Source organism: Halichoerus grypus, chromosome 3 (assembly GCF_964656455.1).
Source record: "Halichoerus grypus chromosome 3, mHalGry1.hap1.1, whole genome shotgun sequence".
NCBI classification, from domain to species: Eukaryota; Metazoa; Chordata; class Mammalia; order Carnivora; family Phocidae; genus Halichoerus; species Halichoerus grypus.
In genome coordinates, this window is record NC_135714.1 from 208,249,189 (window position 1) to 208,269,251 (window position 20,063).

At 41.1% G+C, this 20,063-nt stretch overlaps 1 long non-coding RNA gene and 1 pseudogene across 1 annotated transcript in view; one reads left to right on the top strand and one right to left on the bottom strand.

Annotated features, from left to right (window-relative positions):
• LOC144381433 (uncharacterized) overlaps nt 1–20,063 on the bottom strand; it is a 148,058-nt gene that overhangs the window by 33,377 nt on the left and 94,618 nt on the right. The gene's annotated exons all lie outside the window — the stretch shown is intronic.
• On the top strand, nt 7,473–8,030 carry LOC118551626 (cytochrome c oxidase subunit 7C, mitochondrial pseudogene; annotated as a pseudogene).

Here is a 20,063-nt window from a genome sequence, read left to right on the forward strand (position 1 = left end):
GCCAGCCAAGACCAAGTTTACCGATCAATGAGAACGGCAGAACTCCAGCGCTAGGGGAATACTGCACATAGAATTCATGGCTTTTTTACCATGATTCTTTAGTCTTTCAAAGTTAATTTTTAAAATTTTCTTTATTTTTTTCTTTTCCTATTTCTTCTTTTTTAATTTTTCTTCTTTCCTTTTTCAACCAACATCTTATCAATTCCTTTTAAAAAATTTTTTCAATTTGCATTTTTACAGTCATATTCTGTTCCTTCATTGTATTTAACCTTATTTTTTGTAAATATATATATGCTTTTCTTTCTTTAAAATTTTGGGATACAGTTTATTCTAACAGACCAAAATATACCCTAAATCTAGTGTATGGCTTTGTTCTAGTCTCCTGCCTGATCACATTCTCTCCTTTTTTTTTTTTTTTAAATTTTTTCTTTCTTTTTTCAACTAACTTCTTATCTTATCAATTCTTTTTTTAAAATCTTTTTAAATTTTCATCTTTACAGTCATATCCAATCCCTTCATCATATTTACCCTTATTTTTGTATATACATAAGTTTTCTTTCATTAAAATTTTGGGAGGCAGTTTCTTCTAACAGACCAAAGTACACCCAAAATCTAGTGTGTGGCTCTCTTCTTTTCACCAGATCTGATCATATTCTTTTTTTTTTCTTCCCCCCCCCCATGTTTGGGTCCCTTCTGATTTGTTTAGTGTATATTTTTCTGGGGTTGTTGTTATCCTTTTAGCATTTTGTTCTCTCATTCATCTATTCTTCTCTGGACAAAATGACAAGACGGAAAAACTCACCTCAAAAAAGAACACGAGGCAGTACTGACTGCCAGGGACCTAATCAATACGGACATTAGTAAGATGTCAGAACTAGAGTTCAGAATCACGATTATAAAGATACTAGCTGGGCTTGAGAAAAGCATAGAAGATACTAGAGAATCCCTTTCTGGAGAAATAAAAGAACTAAAATCTAACCAAGTCAAAATCAAAAAGGCTATTAATGAGGTGCAATAAAAAATGGAGGCTCTTACTGCTAGGATAAATGAGGCAGAGAGAGAATTAGTGATATAGAAGACCAAATGATGGAGAATAAAGAAGCTGAGAAAAAGAGAGATAAACAACTACTGGATCACGAGGGCATAATTCAAGAGATAAGTGATACCATAAGACGAAACAATATTAGAAAAATTGGGATCCCAGAAGAAGAAGAAAGAGAGACAGGGGCAGAAGGTATATTGGAGTAAATTATAGTGGAGAACTTCCCTAATTTGGGGAAGGAAACAGACATCAAAATCCAGAAGGCAAAGAGAACCCCCCTCAAAATCAATAAAAATAGGTCAACACCTCGACCTCTAATAGTACAACTTACAAGTCTCAGAGACAAAGAGAAAATCCTGAAAGCAGCTCAGAACAAGAGGTCTGTAACCTACTATGGTAGAAACATTTGATTGGCAACAGACCTATCCACACAGACCTGGCAGGCCAGAAAGGACAGGCATGATATATTCAGAGCACTAAACGAGAAAAATATGCAGCCAAGAACACTATATCCAGCTAGGCTATCATTGAAAATAGAAGGAGAGATAAAATCTTCCAGGACAAACGAAAACTAAAAGAATTGGCAAACACGAAACCAGCCCTACAAGAAATATTGAAAGGGGTCCTCTAAGCAAAGAGAGAGCCTAAAAGTAACATAGACCAGAAAGGAACACAGACAATATACAGTAACAGTCACCTGACAGGCAATACAACAGTACTAAATTCATATATTTCAACTTACCCTGAATGTAAATGGGCTAAACGCCCCCATCAAAAGACACAGGGTATCAGATTGGATAAAAAAAATAAGACCCATCGATATGCTCTCTGCAAGAGACTCATTTTTGACCCAAAGACCCCTCCAGATTTAAATTGAGGGGCTGGAAAACCATTTACCATGTTAATGGACATGAAAAGAAAGCTGGGGTGGCAATCCTTATAACAGACAAATTAGATTTTAAACCAAAGACTATAATAAGATGACAAAGGACACTATGTCATACTTAAAGGGTCTATCCAACAAGAAGATCTAACAATTGTAATATCTATGCCCCTAACATGGGAGCAGCCAATTATATAAGCCAATTAATAACAAAAGTAAAGAAACACATTGACAACAATACAATAATAGTGGGGGACTTTAACACCCCCCTCACTGAAATGGACAGATCATCTAAGCAAAAGATCAACAAGGAAATAAAGGCTTTAAATGATACCCTGGACTAAATGGACTTCACAGGTATATTCAGAACATTCCATCCCAAAGCAACGGAATACACATTCTTCTCTAGTGCCCATGGAACATTCTCCAGAATAGATCACATCCTGGGTCATAAATCAGGTCTCAACTGGTACCAAAAGATTGGGATCATTCCCTGCATCTTTCTGGACCACAATGCTTTGAAACTAAAACTCAATCATAAGAGGAAAGTTGGAAAGAACTCAAATACATGGAGGCTAAAAACATCCTACTAAAGAATGAATGGGTCAACCAGGAAATTAAAGAATTTAAAAAATTCATGGAAACAAATTAAAATGAAAACACAACTGTTCAAAATGTTTGGGATGCAGCAAAGGTGGTCCTAAGAAGAAAGTATATAACAGTACAGGCCTTTCTCAAGAAACAAGAAAGGTCTCAAATACACAACCTAACCCTACACCTAAAGGAGATGGAGAAAGAACAGCAAATAAAGCCTAAACCGAGCAGGAGAAGAAAAATAATAAAGATCAGAGCAGAAATCAATGAAATAGAAACCAAAAGAACAGTAGAACAGATCAATGAAACTAGGAGCTGGTTCTTTGAGAGAATTAATAAGATTGATAAACCCCTGGCCAGACTTATCAAAATCACAACCAACACCAAAGAAATACAAACAATTATAAGAACATATTATGAGCAACTATATGCCAGAAAATTAGACAATCTGGAAGAAATGGATGCATTCCTAGAGATGTATAAACTACCAAAACTGAACCAGGAAGAAAGAGAAAACCAGAACAGACCCATAACTAGTAAGGAAATTGAAGCAGTAATCAAAAATCTCCCAACAAACAAGAGCCCGAGGCAAGATGACTTCCCAGAGGAATTCTACAAAACATTTAAAGAAGAATTAATACCTATTCTTTTGAAACTGTTCCAAAAAATAGAAATGGAAGGAAAACTTCCAAACTCATTTTATGAGGCCAGCATTACCTTGATCCCAAAACCAGACAAAGACCCCATCAAAAAGGACTAGTATCCCTGATGAACATGGATGCAAAAATTCTCACCAAAATACTAGCCAATAGGATCCAACAGTACATTAAAAGGATTATTCACCATGACCAAGTGGGATTTATTCCTGGGCTGCAAGTTTGGTTCAACATCTGCAAATCAAACAATATGATACAATACATTAATAAAAGAAAGAACAAGAACCATATGATACTCTCAATAGATGCAAAAAAAGCATTTGACAAAGTACAGCATCCTTTCTTGATCAAAACTCTTCAGAGTATAGGGATCGAGGGTACATACCTCAATATCATAAAAGCCATCCTTGAAAAACCCACAGCAAATATCATTCTCAATGGGGAAAAATTGAGATCTTTTCCCCTAAGGTCAGGAACACGGCAGGGATGTCCACTATCACCACCGCTATTCAACATAATACTAGAAGTCTTAGCCACAGCAATGAGACAACAAAAAGAAATAAAAGGCATCCGAATCAGCAAAGAAGTCAAACTCTCACTCTTTGCAGATGATATGATACCTTATGTGGAAAACCCAAAAGACTCCACCCCAAAACTGCTAGAACTCATACAGGAATTCAGTAAAGTGGCAGGATACAAAATCAATGCACAGAAATCAGTTGCATTTCTATACACCAACAACAAGGCAGAAGAAAGAGAAATTAAGGAGTCAATCCCATTTACAATTGCACCCAAAACCATAAGATACATGGGAATAAACTAACCAAAGAGGCAAAGAATCTGTACTCAGAAAACTATAAAATACTCATGAAAGAAATTGAGGAAGACACAGAAATGGAAAAATGTTCCATGCTCATGGATTGGAAAAATAAATATTGTGAAAATGTCCATGCTACCTAGAGCAATCTACATATTTAATGCAATCCCTATCAAAATACCATCAACTTTTTTCAAAGAAATGGAACAAATAACCCTAAAATTTGTATGGAACCAGAAAAGACTCCGAATAGCCAGAGGAATGTTGAAAAAGAAAAGCAAAGCTGGCGGCATCACAATTCCGGACTTCAAGCTCTATTACAAACCTGTAATCATCAAGACAGTATGGTACTGGCACAAAAACAGACACATAGATCAATGAAACAGAATAAGGAGCCCAGAAATGGACCCTCAACTCTATGGTCAACTAATCTTCGACAAAGCAGGAAAGAATGTCCAATGGAAAAAAGACAGTCTCTTCAACAAATGGTGTTGGGAAAATTGGACAGCCACATGCAGAAGAATGAAACTGGACCATTTCCTTACACCACACACAAAAATAGACTCCAAATGGATGAAAGACCTCAGTGTGAGACAGGAATCCATCAAAATCCTTGAGGCAAACACAGGCAGCAACCTCTTCGACCTCAGCTACAGGAACTTCTTCTTAGACAGATTGCCAAAGGCTACGGAAGCAAGGGCAAAAATGAACTATTGGGACTTCATCAAGATACTTTTGCACAGCAAAGCAAACAGCCAACAAAATCAAAAGACAACCGACAGAATGGGAGAAGATATTTGCAAATGACATATCAGATAAAGGGCTAGTATCCAAAATCTATAAAGAACTTATCAAACTCAACACCCAAAGAACAAATAATCCAATCAAGAAATGGGCAGAAGACATGAACAGACATTTTTCCAAAGAAGACATCCAAATGGCCAACAGACACATGAAAAAGTGCTCAACATTGCTCGGCATTAGGGAAATCCAAATCAAAATGTCAATGAGATACCACCTCACACCAGTCAGAATGGCTAAAATTAACAAGTCAGGAAATGACAGATGGAGAGGATGTGGAAAAAGGGGAACCCTCCTACACTGTTGGTGGGAATGCAAGCTGGTGCAGCCACTCTGGAAAACAGTTTGTAGGTTCCTCAAAAAGTTGAAAATAGAGCTACCCTATGACCCAGCAATTGCACTACTGGGTATTTACCCCAAAGATACAAATGTAGTGATCCAAAGGGGCACATGCACCCCAATGTTTATGGCAGCAATGTCCACAATAGCCAAACTATGGGAAAAGTCCAGATGTCCATCGACAGATGAATGGATAAAGAAGAAGTGGTATATATATATACAATGGAATATTATGCAGCCATCAAAAGGAATGAAATCTTGTCATCTGCAATGACGTGGATGGAACTAGAGGGTATTAGGCTGAGCGAAATAAGTCAATCAGAGAAAGACAATTATCACATGATCTCACTGATATGAGGAATTTGAGAAACAAGACAGAGGATCATAGGGGAAGGTAGGGGAAAATGAAACAAGATGAAACCAGAGAGGGAGACAAACCATAAGAGACTCTTAATCTCAGGAAACAAACTGACGGTTGCTGGAGGGGAGGGGGGTCGGAGGGATGGGGTGGTTGGGTGGTGGACATTGGAGAGGGTATGTGCTATGGTGAGCGCTGTGAATTGTGTAAGACTGATGAATCACAGACCTGTACCCCTGAAACAAATAATACATTATATGTTAATAAAAAAAAAAAAGGAGTTCTCTTCTAGTAGAGAATGATTTTGTTATTATTATTTTTTTACTTTCTGAAGGTGAATCTCAAAAAGATTTTTTAAATTGTAAAAATATTATAATAAAATAATTATTTTAATTTTAAAAGATGTCTGGCTATAAATACAAAGGCAAAGCATGCTTTGGCTACATAAAGAAATTCTATTTATATTTACAAGTTTGAATTTTGAAACATTTCTTTTGGAGAACTTCTACAAAACAAGGCTGCCTAAGTCAATAGTCCTGGTGGAAAAAGAAGAAACACTTCCAAACTTATTTTAGAACTCCAGCATTACCTTGATGGCAAAGCCAGACAGGAACACCACAAGAAAATTACAGGCCAGTATCCCCGATAAACATAGATGCAAAAATCCTCAACAAAATATTAGCAAATTGTATTAAACAATACATTAAAAGGACCATATGCCATGATCAAGTGGGTTTTATTCTAGGGATGGAAAGATGGTTCAACATCCACAAATCAATCAATATGACACACCACATTAACAAAATGAAGTATAAAAATCTATAATCATCTCAGTAGATGCAGAAAAAGCATTTGACAAAATTCCACATCCATTTATGTTAAAAACTTTCAACAAAGTAGGCAGAGAGGGAGCATACCTCAATATAAAAAAGGCCATATAGGGGCGCCTGGGTGGCTCAGCCAGTTAAGTGGCTGCCTTCGGCTCAGGTCATGATGCCAGGGTCCTGGGATCGAGCCCCGCATCGGGCTCCCTGCTCAGCGGGAAGCCTGCTTCTCCCTCTCCCTCTGCCTGTCTCTCTGCCTACTTGTTCTCTCTCTCTCTCTGTCAGATAAATAAATAAAATCTTTAAAAAAAAAAAAAAAAGGCCATATATGACAAGCCCACAGCTAGCATCACACTCGAAAGTGAAAAGCTAAAAGCTTTTCTTTTAAGATTAGGAAGAAGACAAGGATGCCCTTTCTCACCATTTGTATTCAATATAGTATTGGAAGTCCTAGCCAGAGCAATTAGGCAAGAAAAAGAAATCAAAGGAATCTAAATCAGAAAGGAAGAAGCAAAACTGTCAGTATTTTCAGATGACATGATATTATATACAGAAAATCCAAAAACTCCATCAAAAAGCCATCGGCACTAATAAATTCAGCAACGTTGCAGGATACAAAATCAATTTACAAAAATCTGTTGTGTTTTGACACACTAAAAATGAACCATCAGAAAGTTGAATAAAGAAACAATCCCATTTTAAATTGCATCAAAAAGAATAAAATACATGGGAATAAAGTGACCAAGTAGGTAAACACTTGTACACTGAAAACTATAAGACATTCATGAAGGAAACCAAAGAAAATGCAAATAAATAGAAAGACATACTGTGCTCAAGGATTGGAAGACTTAATATTGTTAAAATGTCCATTCCACCCAAAAAAATCTATGGGTTCAGAGCAATCCCTATCAGAATTCCATGGCTTTTCTCACAGAAATAGGACAAACAATCCTAACATTTATATGGAACCACAAAAGACCCTGAATACCCAAAGCAATCTTAAAAAGAAGATGGCAGCATCCTGGTCCCTGATTTCAAACTGTATTACAAATCTATAGCTATCAAAACAGTATGATATCGACACACGCCAAGGAACAAGGTCGTGAGAAGAGGAGACTTGGTGGTGCTGCCATTTCTACAATCTTAGGGTTCTGCCCCTTTCGAAGAACTTCCAATGGCGCCATGTTGGGACAGAGCATCTGGAGGCTCACAAGCTCTGTGGTCCATAGGAGCCACTATGAGGAGGGCCGAGGGAAGAATTTGCCATTTTCAGTGGAAAACAAGTGGCGATTACTACTTATGATGACTTTGTACTTTGGATCTGGATTTGCTGCACCTTTTTTTATAGCAAGACATCAGCTGCTTAAGAAATAAGGATGTTTTAATTAACCCATCAAACAGATGTGAAAAGAACATTTTAAGAGGTGCAGTCTCTTTGAAAAATGGATCAAACTCTTGATTTCAACATACTCAGTATGTTTGTAAATAAACTTATGGCATGAATCCTTAATGCCTCTTCTCTGAAACATGGAATGTAATAATTGTGCTTACTTTTTTATTTGGGAAATATTCCAGGATTAGTTTGTTTGGTCAGATTAGTGTGTGATTTAGTCTGTTTCTTGTTTTTAGATTTTGAGGTTTTATTTAATTTTTGATTACTAGGTCAGGACCTTGTTGGTAATTTATGTTATTAAAAATGCAAACTTGAAAAAAAAAGTATGATATTGGCACAAACACAGAAACGTGGATCAATGGAACAGAGTAGAGAGCTCAGAAATAAACCCACACATATAAGGTCAAGTAATTTATAACAAAGGAGCCTAGAATATGCACTGGGGAAAGGACAGTCTCTTCAATAAAGGGTTCTGGGAGAAATGGATCTTACACCAAATACAAAAATTACCTGAAGACAAATTACCTGAATGTAGGACCTAAAACCATAAAACTCCTCGAAGACAACATAAGCACCAAACTACTTGACAGTGGTCTTGGTGATGATTTCTAGACTTGACACTAAAAGCAAAGGCAACAAAGGCAAAAATAAAAAAGTGGGACACATCAAAATAAAAAGCTTCAGCACAGCAAAGAAAACCATCACAAAATAAGAAGGAAGCTTATTGAATGGAAGAAGATATTTTTTAAATCATGTATCTGATGTGGGGCTAATATCCAAAATGTATAAAGAAGTCATGCAACCCATTAGCAAAGAAACCAAACAATCTGATTTAAAAACAGGCAGAGCACAGGACATAGTCAATAATGTAATAGTGCTGTACGGTGACAGATGGGAACCACGCAATTACGGTGAGCACTGCACAGGGTACAGAATCGTACATCTGAAGCTAATAGAACATTGTATAGCAGTGATACTGTGACAAAATTTGTTAAAAGGGCAGAGGATCTAAATAGACATTTTCCAAAGAAGACACAGATGGACAACAGGTACATAAAAAAAAAAGGTGCTCAACATCACTCATCACCAGAAAAATAGAAATCAAAGCCACGACAAGATATCACTTCACACCTGGAGAATGGCTAATATCAAAAAGACAAGAACTAAGTGTTGGTGAGGACGTGGAGGAAAGGGAACCTTTGCACACTGCTGGTGGGATTTTAAACTGGTGCAGCCAATGTGGGAAATAGTATGGAGGTTCTTCAAAAAATTAAAATAGGGGGGCGCCTGGGTGGCTCAGTCGTTAAGCGTCTGCCTTCGGCTCAGGTCATGATCCCAGGGTCCTGGGATCGAGCCCCACATCGGGCTCCCTGCTCGGCGGGAAGCCTGCTTCTCCCTCTCCCCCTCCCCCTGCTTGTGTTCCCTCTCTCGCTGTCTCTCTGTCAAATAAATAAATAAAATCTAAAAAAAAAAAAAAATTAAAATAGGGCTACCATATGACCCAGCAATTTCAACTTACGGGTATTTATCTGAAGAAAATGAAAACACCAACTCAAAAGGAGTTTCACCCCATGTTCCCTGCAGCATGATTAACAACAGCCTTGATAGGAAAACAACCTAAGTGTCCATCAGTGGATGCATGGATAAAGAGAATACTTTACACACACACAGGAATGTTATTTAGCCATAAAATGAAGGAAATTTTGCCATTTGCAACAACACTGATGGACCTTGAGAACATTATGCTAAGTGAAATAAGTCAAAGAAAGACAAATACCATATGGCCACATTTATATGTGGAATCTAAAAAAAGAAAAAGAGAAAAAACCCCAAACTCATAGATACAGAGAACAGATTGGTGGTTGCCAGACATGGGGGGGGGGGGTGGTAATGGTAGATGAAATGGGTGAAGAGGGTCTACAGGTACAAATTTCCAGGTATAAAATAAAGTCATGGGGATGCAAAGTACAGCATTGGTATAATAATACTGTATTGTATGTTTGAAATTTGCTAGGAGCATAGATCTTAAAATTCTCATTATAAGAAAAAGATTATAACTATGTATAGGGACAGATGTCCCCAGACTGAGGGACCAGACTTATTGTGGAAATCACTTTGCAATGTACAAAAATATTAAATCATTACATTATACACCTGAAACTAATATAATGTTACATGTCAATTATACCTCAATAAAAAAGTAGTTTCAAAGTTAATAAATTATAAAAAAAAAAAGGTCATCTGCTTACAAGTTTTAAAAAACAGAAGAAACACTCCCTTCCTCTCTCAAATAAATAAATAAATAAAATCTTTAAAAAAATCTATCTCTCTCCCTCTCAAATAAATAAAATCTTCCAAAAGGTCGGGGCGGGGGGCGCGGGTGGCACCTGGGTCACTTGGTCGGTTAAGCGTCTGCCTTCGGCTCAGGTCATGGTCCCGGAATTCTGGGATCGAGTCCCAAATCAGGCTCCCTGCTCAGCAGGTTGTCTGCTTCTCCCTCTCCCTCTGCTCCTCCACCCTCACCCCGCTTGTGCTCGCTCTCTCTTGCTGTCTCTCTCATTTAAGTAAATAAAATCTTAAAACAAAATTATAGTCTATCATAGTCATTAACTGACACATTTCAACAAGGAGGGACATTGGGTAGTACTCTGAGGGAAGCATGAAATGAGGGCTGTTTTCCAATGATGCATACTTTATATTAGTAAATATTCCTCTTTTAGAAATATATATCTATTATTAAATATATTAATAAATATTTCCCTTTGGGAAAACTTCAACTTAAGAAAAAGCAAGATAAACAACCAGAATATAAGACTCTGTCTAGGGGCGCCTGGGTGGCTCAGTCGTTAAGCGTCTGCCTTCGGCTCAGGTCATGATCCAGGGTCCTGGGATCGAGCCCTGCATTGGGCTCCCTGCTCGGCGGGAGGCCTGCTTCTCCCTCTCCCTCTCTCCCTGCTTGTGTTCCCTCTCTCGCTCTCTCTCTATCTGTCAGATAAATAAATAAAATCTTTAAAAAAAGAACAAACTTATAAGACTCTGTCTTTCCACTTTTGAGCAGATAGTTTTTTCGGCTTAACTAGATGATGATTTGATAATACAGCTGTCAAGGCTTTTCCCTGGGACCCACTTTTTAATTGCTAACGAGCTGAGCTTCTAAGCATTTTAAAAACGTATCCTATCTCATAAACAACTATAGTTAGTTAAATAAACTGTCTTGACATTTAAAAATGGCAGTGATAATGAGCCAAAAAAAAAAAAAAAAAATACTACTGGCCGACAGAATTCAACAGCACATTAAAAAGATCATAGACCATGATCAAGTTGGGTTTATTCCTAGGATGGTTCAACATACGTGAATCAATCAACATGATATACCACATTAGCAGGATGAAGAATAAAAATCAATGATCATAACAATAGAAGCAGAGAAAGCATCTGACAAAATTCACCATCTATTTATGACAAAAACTCTCAACAGGGTGGGTAGAGGTGAATGTACCTCAACATAACAGAGGCCGTATATGACAAGCCCACAGCCACCATCATACTCAATGATGAAGAGCTGAAAACTTCTCGCCTGAGACCAGGAACAACACAAGGATGCCCACTCTCATCACTTTTATCCCACATTGTACTGGAGGTCCTGGCCAGAGCAATTAGGCAAAAAAGAAATAAAAGCATCCAAATTGGAAAGGAAGAAGTAAAATTACCCCTGTCTGCAGATAACATGACCTTATATGTATAAAATCCTAAAGATGCCACAAAAAAATACTTGAAACTAATAAATTCAGTAAAGTGGCAAGATACAAAGCCAACATTTTAAAAATCATATACACTAATAACAAACTATCTGCAAAGGAATTTAAGAAAATAATCCCATTTACAAAAGCATCAAAAAGAATGAAATACTTAGGAATAAATTTAACCAAGGAGGGAAAAGACTTGTACACTGACTACTATGAAAATATTGGTAAAAAAAAAAAATTAAAGAAGACATAAATAAAAATACATCGTATGTTCGTGGCTTGGGAGACTTAATATTGTTAAGAGTCAATGCAATCCCTATCAAAATATCAATGGTATTTTTTATAGAAATGGTAAAAATATCCTTAAAACTCATGTGGAACCAAAGAAGACTCTAAAGAGCCAAAGCAACTTGAGAAAGAACAAAACTGAAGGCATCACAGTTCCTGATTTCAAAATATATTACAAATCTACAGTCTCCAAAACAGTATGGTTTTGTCATAAAAACAGACATTTGAACCAATGGAACAGAATAGGGAACCCGGAAATAAACCCATGCATATACGGCCAACTGATCCTCAACAGGCATGCCAAAAACATCCAATGGGGAAAGGAGAGTCTCATCAGTAAGTGGTGCTGGGAAAAGTGAATATCCGCGTGCAAAAGAATGAAACTTTACCCTTACTTCACACCACACACAAAAATAAACTCAAAGTGGATTAAAGACTCAAATGTGAGGTCTGAAACTGTAAAACTCCTAGCAGAAAACATAGGGGGAAATCTTCGTGATATTGGTCTGGGCAGTGATTTCTTGGATATAACATCAGAAGCTCGAGCAACAAAACCAAAAATAGACAAATGTCACTACTTCAAGCTAAAGGTTTCTGCACAGAAAAGTAAACAATCAACAGAGTGAAAAGGCAGTCTACAGAATAGGAGAAAATGTTTGCCATCTATAAACCTAAGAAGTCAATGTCCAGAATATGAAAGGAACTGCTACAACTCAACAGCAGAAAAGGAAATAACCCAATTTAAAAACAGGCAAAGGACTTGAATAGACATTTCTCTATGGAGGACATACAAATGGCCAACAGACACATGAAAAAATGCTCAACATCACTCATCATCAGGGAAATACAAATCAAAAGCACAATAAGATATGACCTCACACCTGTTAAAAATGGCTGTCATCCAAAAAACAAAAAATAGTAATGTTGGCAAGGACGTAGAGAGATCGTAGATGTTGCTTTTACACTGCTGGTGGGGATGCAAAATGGTGCGGCCACTGTGAGAACCAGTATGTAGGTTCCTCAAAAAATTAAAAATAGAACAGTCATAGGATCCAGCAATCCCAGAAAAATTAAAAGAATTAAAATCAGGATCTCAAAGAGAGATTTACACTCCCAAAATCATTGCAGCTTTATTCACAGTAGCCAAAATATGGAAACTAAATGTCCGTCAGCAGATGACTGGATAAGAAAATGTAGCCTTGGGTACAGTGGAATCTTATTCAGCCTTAAGAAGACGAAATCCGCCCACATGTGACAACACGGGTGAATCTGGAGGACTTATGGGAATGGAGTAAGTCAGGCACAGGACCACAAGTACCGCGTGATTCCATCTACAGGAAGTACCGAGATCCGTCCATCTCCTAGAGAAAGAGAGTAGATGGGTGCCCAGGGCTAGGGGAGGGGCAGAGGGACGCCGCTGCTCAGAAGCTGAAGAGTTTCGGTTATGGGAGATGCACTAGCTGGAGGGATGGGCAGTGTGGTTCACAATGCTGCGCACTGAAACATTTGTTAAGAAGGTGGATCTTGTGTTCAGTGCTCTTACCATACACACAGATGCACCAGTCCCTCAGGTTTAATTGGGGGAAAATCAATCTCATACCTACCTAACTTGATTGCTTGTGTTCAATGGTCAGAGAAATCTAGTGATTTTAGGCAAAGAGTGCTGAGAACTCATCTTGTACAGTCGTGTAATTTTACATATGAAGGAAACAATGAGGCCCAGAAGACATAAGGACTCTCCAAGGTCATATGACATGTCACAGCAGAACCGACAACACTGACAGATTCTCCTCGATCTCTCTGCAGGGTGGGCAAGGGCTCCTGCCCGTGCCTGTCCTCCCTTGGGGTCCACGGGTCCAACTCATCTTACCACTGCTCCTTTGACCTGATGTGGCTGCCACTTCCCTCTCCTGTCACGTACACATCGGTTGTCCCCCAGAATCTGTCACTGGACTTCCTCCTGGGCCCTCATCCTGTCTTCTCTCTTTGGGATGGTGCTCTGTCCCATGACTCTCAGGATCCCATTATTGCTCCTGTGCCTCAGTCATGATGTTGGGACCACTGTTCAGTCTTTAGCAGGCTGCCCAGTGATGGACACATTCAGATGTTCAGTAAATACCTTCTTCACAAGAGCAGCACCCTCCAGATCGTGCACTTGGCTCAGCTCTCTCTTGACCAACTTATCTGGACTACCTAAAACCAAGACCATGATCTTTCTTCCGAATGCACCTCCTCCTTTATTCCCAGTTTCCACTAATCGCCTAGACTCCAACCATCGGAGTTATGTTTCTCCTGTATCACTAGATTACAGAGCTAATCAACTGCCAAGCACCGTGGACCCCCTCCCCACTTCTCCTCCAGCCATCTGCTTCCTATTCACATTGCAGATGAACCTATTTCAGTCTAAGCCCAGGCTACTGCAGTGAATTCTGGAATGATTGCTTTCCAGATGCCCATCCTCACTCCAATTCACTGGGTCTTCAGGTTGGTTTCCATAAAACCCAGCTCTGGACTTACTACGTCCTTACTAGGAAGGCTTCAGTGCCTCCACTTTGCACAAAATGTGACATCAGACCCTGGTCCCAGCCCCTTTTCAGGAGTGTGCCCCCTCCAAACGCCCAGGGCTGTTGAAGAGCAGCTGTCCTTAGACATAGCTGCTTCCCCACCTACCCCTCCTTCTGCGTCCCTGCCAATGGGGTGGAATCCATATTGTCTCTGTAGTCTTCTTGTAGACCATGGTGCTCAAACACTGGCAATTTTATGAGACTCAACCTGATACCTTCAGAGTCCATTTTAAACACGGTCTCCTCTGTAAAGCTCTGCTCTGTGCTGCCCAGCCCCCAAATTTGGATGGAGGGATCTTTTTGACCATGCACTTTGTTTTTACTGCCCAGCTTGCTTTGACAAGCCTTGCATTACCATAGTGTCTGGGCTGACCTGTAAGGTTCCCTCAGAAGGGACTGGGACTCACTCATCATTTACATTTCACAGAGATTGTGTTTAAAAGTCTGGGGAATTGGATTGCATTTCACTGGGTGGCAGGCTTCCTAACTCAAGCCCAGGGCATTCCCCGCACGAACGCTCCTGAAAATGCTGCAACATGAAACTCATTGTTTTTCATATTCAATGCATCACTTTTTATCACACTGCTCAGATTTCCAATCTGCAACATATAAGGGGAAACAGGATTATTTTCTTACATTCAGAAAGATAACTAGTTTCTTTTTCAGTTGCTCTAGTTGAAGGTAACACCATGAAAAGCTGACATATTAACGTATAATGAAGCTATTTCCTCGTTATTTGACATGTTCTCCTGAGACAGCTTTAACATAGACAGAGCACATTTTTACATTTGCCTGTGTAAACTGTATTTCCTGAGTGAGCGAGTGCCCGCATGGGTTTGAGCCTGCTGGGTTACAGTAATCAGGTAACCTGTAGGACCATTTGGTTTGTTTGTTTAATACATGCGGTGGGCGAAAACTTTAAAACTTCAGGCTGTGATCCTTTTACATCTAAAAATAACAGAGATCCCACCTGCTTCACGACCGACTGACCGCTATGAATCTTTCCAGGAAGACCAGCTACGCTGGGGAAGATACCGAATTAAGAATTTTCTGTCACCATTTTTAGGACTTGGATAGGGAACGATGTCTCCAATTTCAAAAGGTAAAACTACCTTTCAAGTTAGAATTATCAAAATGTCAAAAAAATTTCAATTAGTCATTTTTTAAAATTGTTTAAAACAAAACCAAAACCATATAGAACTGCCTAGCTAACAACAGCTACCTTTCTATTATGGCCAATACATTTCTATAGAGATAAAGAAAAGATATCTAATACTAATTTGAATATGTCTGAGTGGAAGTATCTGTTTCCAAATACCCAGCACTATTTCTTACTCAGCATGTGCACACGTCCTAGTGTCTAGGAGGGCTGGAACCTGCATCCTGGAGTCCCAGAAGCCCGTGTGCTCTGAGCGTTGGGACAGGACAGCAGAACCTGCCAGTTGTTGCTGGTGGGAGAACAGCTGAGGTTCTGCCTTCTCATCCGCAAAGATAAACCGACGACTCCCCCAGAGCTATTGCGGAGGAGAGGGAAGACCCTGCAGATGCCACTGTCCTCACTGCTGTTTCTTACTACATGTGACTTCAGATGATCCAATTACATTTTCGTCCCCTCTTGTCCCTCCCCCGTCTGTCGCTCTCGGTACGCCTGACACACAATACACTGAGCATATCTGTGTGCACATCAGGGTGATGGGTCCTACATACGCATTCACTTGTGCAATTATTGCCACGATCACGATAACGAACACGCCTATCGCCCCGCAGTCTCTCCGTGCTCCTTAGCAATCCCTCCCTCCCCGCTTGCTTTGACAAGCCTTGCATTACCATAGTCTCTGGGCTGACCTGTAAGGTTCCCTCAGAAGGGACTGGGACTCACTCATCAGACAACCACTGATTTGCTTTCTGTCACAACATACTGTGTGGCATTTTCTAGAACTTTTGAGAATCTGAAATCATAAAGCCTTCAGGCTCCTTCATCAGCACAATTCTTTCGAGGCTCGTCCACGTTGTTGAGCATGGCGATCATTCATTGCAAGTGTCCACCATGGTCCCAACACGGTGATACGAAACAAAACCTCGTTCACACACTCCTCTGAGTTCCAAAATCCCGATGCCAATGGTAGGATTTGAGTTCCTGGTGTGTTATAACCTGAGGCAGGTTTTACAAGGGGCTAACATGTTCTAGAGTTGCCCATCAAATACCCCGTTAGCACAACTTCCTGGGGTTTGCCACAGCTCTGCTTTGCCAAGTTACTGAATTTGCAACTTTGAGTTACTCTTGCACAGTATGGGTGGCAAGAACGTATCTTCCCTTCCAGAGTGTGGGTGATTCTTTACCATCTCCTAGCAGGTGTATCCCTCTTCCTAGGGGGACACTAACCGGCCCCAGCTCAGACTTGGTCTCCTGATGTGTTCATGCTCGTGCAGTTCACAGAACAGCAAGGATTTAGGGAAACATCACATGTGGGCCGTGTGGCTGAGCATTCTGTAAGGAAGTCAGGAGGCGACCGTGTGCTGGGACTGGGTCCTCCAAGTGTATTTGCACTCTGAAGGACGGAGAGATTTGAAACATGAACTGTGCCACAGAGAGCTGCCTGGCTTACTGAGGCATGCCCTGTCCTCATTTATAAATTCTCTTAACCACGTTCTATTTTTAAACGTTTAGGGTGAAAAAGCCCAGACTCCTTTAGGAAACACGAGCCTCTTCTAGTTACTTAGGGAAGGAGCTGCTGGAAGGCCCGTGACCCCGTGCGCCTTGTACAGTTGAGATCCATCAGGACACAGCCTGGGGGCCAAAGAAGTGCACACAGGGGAAAAAACTCAAAAACTAGGGAACGCCAACAAGGAAGAAGTACAGGAGACCTGCATTATCAGCTCTTACAGACATACTCTGAAACCTCTGTAATGGAAGCACCATGGTTCTGGCCCAGTTGACATGCACACAAATGGACTGAAATAGAAAGTCACGAAAACGACCCACGCACACATGGGAATTCAGTCTGTAGAGAAGGTGGCATCTCACCAACCGAGGCAAACGGGAAGATCTGTGAACGGTAACAGGCAGTGGGGCAACCACTTAGAAAAAGCTAAACGAAAAAATAAGAAGGAAAAGTGGTCCACCCCTCACACCATATACAGAAATGAACCCTAAATGGACAGAAATCTAAAAGTAAAATAATATCAAAGTCATAGCCTCACAAGCTGGTAGGACTAACCTTCCTGCAGGTCTCGATGATAAAATCTGTGCAGAATATTAACAAAATCAAAGGCACCAGCAACAACCAAGGGTGAGCAGAGAGCAAGGTCTCTTCCCTCCTCTTCCCTCCTTCTGGACCCGAGGGAACGCTGGACAGCAGGGGAAGAGTCCGAAATAGTTAACGTCAGAACACACATTGGCCGTGCAGATGGCCCTCGGCTTGCTGGGCCCGTGGGCGCCGTCTGGACCCAGCCCTGCTCACGCGGTGCCTCGGGCGGGGTGGGCAGGGCCGTGCGGACGCCTGCGTTCAGGAGTTAGCTGTGGTCTTGGTCAGATTGTAGGATGGTTCTAGCCGGCTGCTCACAGCGGCACTTGCTTCATGAGGGTTGAAGATCTGAGCTAACCCTGCACGCGGCACCTGCCACATCGGGGAAGCTGTCCTTCCTCAACCCCTGAAACTCTCAGCTCGTACCTCAGTTTCCCTTGTTCCCGAGAATGAGTTTGCACATAATTGGCTCCATCATGCTTTAAACATTTGTGTTAATTTTTAGTTACATCCCGTGTAGTTCAGTAAGTCAAATCAGTCTGTAAGGTTTTTGTAACAACAAGCCCACCAGTCCACCCAGCGGTTCACTGCCATTGCCCCAGAGACCACGCTTTCAACTTCGAGCTGCGTTTGAGGTTTGCCTGCAAATTCACCAACATGGCTCCGATACGGATTTTTTTCTTGTTAGCTATTATCAATGGTTTTCCACGCTGTACAGATTTTTCTTATTCTTTCCCCCTTCTTCTGACCACACACATACCTCCCCATCCTCGCATTGTAAATGTAACATAATTTTTAGATCAATACTGATCGTACGATTTTATCCCTGAGTCATAAATTCCTTTCCTGGAGGACACCTTGCGTTACTGGAGTCAACAGGTGCCTTCTTCACAGCTGCGGTCACCCTGTGGTCCGAGTCCCTCACCCGCTGCCCCCTCCCAAACCCCAGGCCTTCAGTCCAGGCCTGGGAGGCAGCTCTGTATTCACTTCTGGGCTAGCGCTTCCAATTTGGAAACCGGTTCCGTTTGGGGAGATTTTCTTGAATTATTTGATAGCTTCGTCCTCCCATTTTCTTCCTTGAACTCACTGATGTTGAAGATCCTAAACAGATCCTCCAATGGTCTCATACTTTTTTCCACGTTTAGAGTCTCTTTCTTGTAGCTTTACCTTCTGCGAGGTGTGTCGACTTAAGTACAACTTTTATGGAATTCAAGGATTTGTATCAGATTTTAAGTTCCTGGCTCTTTTTGTTAACTGCACGTTCACTTTCTATAACCTCCTGTTCTCTTGAAGTTTCTGTCCCTCTCCATCTGTCTGTCCTGTGTCTATCTGTCTCTCTTCCCTGGGGTGGGAGGGTGGGGTCACACACACTCTCCACACGTGAATGACCAGAGTTATGGAGCTGGTTTTGGGCCGTTCTTGTGCAAGCTGAATTTGTGGGATGTCATTAGAAATAAACTAAGTTTATTTGCTGTGGGAAGAGCTTCTCTTTCTTGGATAAAAAACACAGGCCTAGGACTTTTCTGCTCCCTTTTAAGTTAAACAAGTTCTTCTGTCACTTTAGGTCACATGCATGGTATCAGTTCAGTGATGGAAATTATCCACTTCTTTATAAAAATACAATTCTGATTTTGACTTAAATTGAGGATTTATCACTGTCCCTGCCAAGGCCCATGGTGGGGCAGGCGCACAGCGGCATCTCGTTTCTTGTGCTCACTTTCCCAGCAACTGTAGCTACGCTGACCACCCAGGCTGGGAGAGATGAGAGGGAGGGAGGGAGAAGGCAAATGTCCCTTACTGGGTGGGTGCTCCAGACTCTGGGTGCTCTGGGCAGGCAGGCCTTAGAGCGGACCGTCACGAAGGGCTGAGTCCTGGCCGCTGGGATAGTCCTGGCGGCTGGGCCAGCATTCCTGCGGGAGCCCCTCCCCACTTCAGGAGGCCAGTCCTCGGCTCCGCTACTGGTGGAGAGACAACTCTTTCCTAATCTTGATTTTTACATATTTTCTCCTGCTCTGCTCCACTCTCTGCATTACCCATAGCTTTAGATGCTGCAGGCATGTTTCACTCATCAGTCTCCGGACCCCAACTCCCAGGGACTGGGAGCTGCTCAGTCATTTCCTTAAAATTGCCCTCAGTAGGTATGATGTACTTATAAGGTGTAACACCGTTTATGTCTCCCCAAAGAGGCCTTGAAAAAGGTCCCACTGCTGATGATTTAATCCTCCCTACGGGTGCGTGGCTACAAGTCCTATTACTGGTTCTGGACGTCTAGTTTGCAAAGAAGGCTTGCAGCAAGGTCATGGCCGCGGCTCTGTTTTAACATCCTGCTAAACAGATGCCCTGCCATTCATCCCGCTGGGACCCCTGATTCGGAGAGAGCCTGGGTCTGCCGCTGCCCTGGGTGGGACAGCCTTCTGCACGTCGGCTGTGTGCTGGACCCCCACTTGCTCCTATGGGAGCTGGCCCCGTCTGTCCTGCGTCCATCCTCAGGGTGTCCTGCCGTGTCTCCGCTG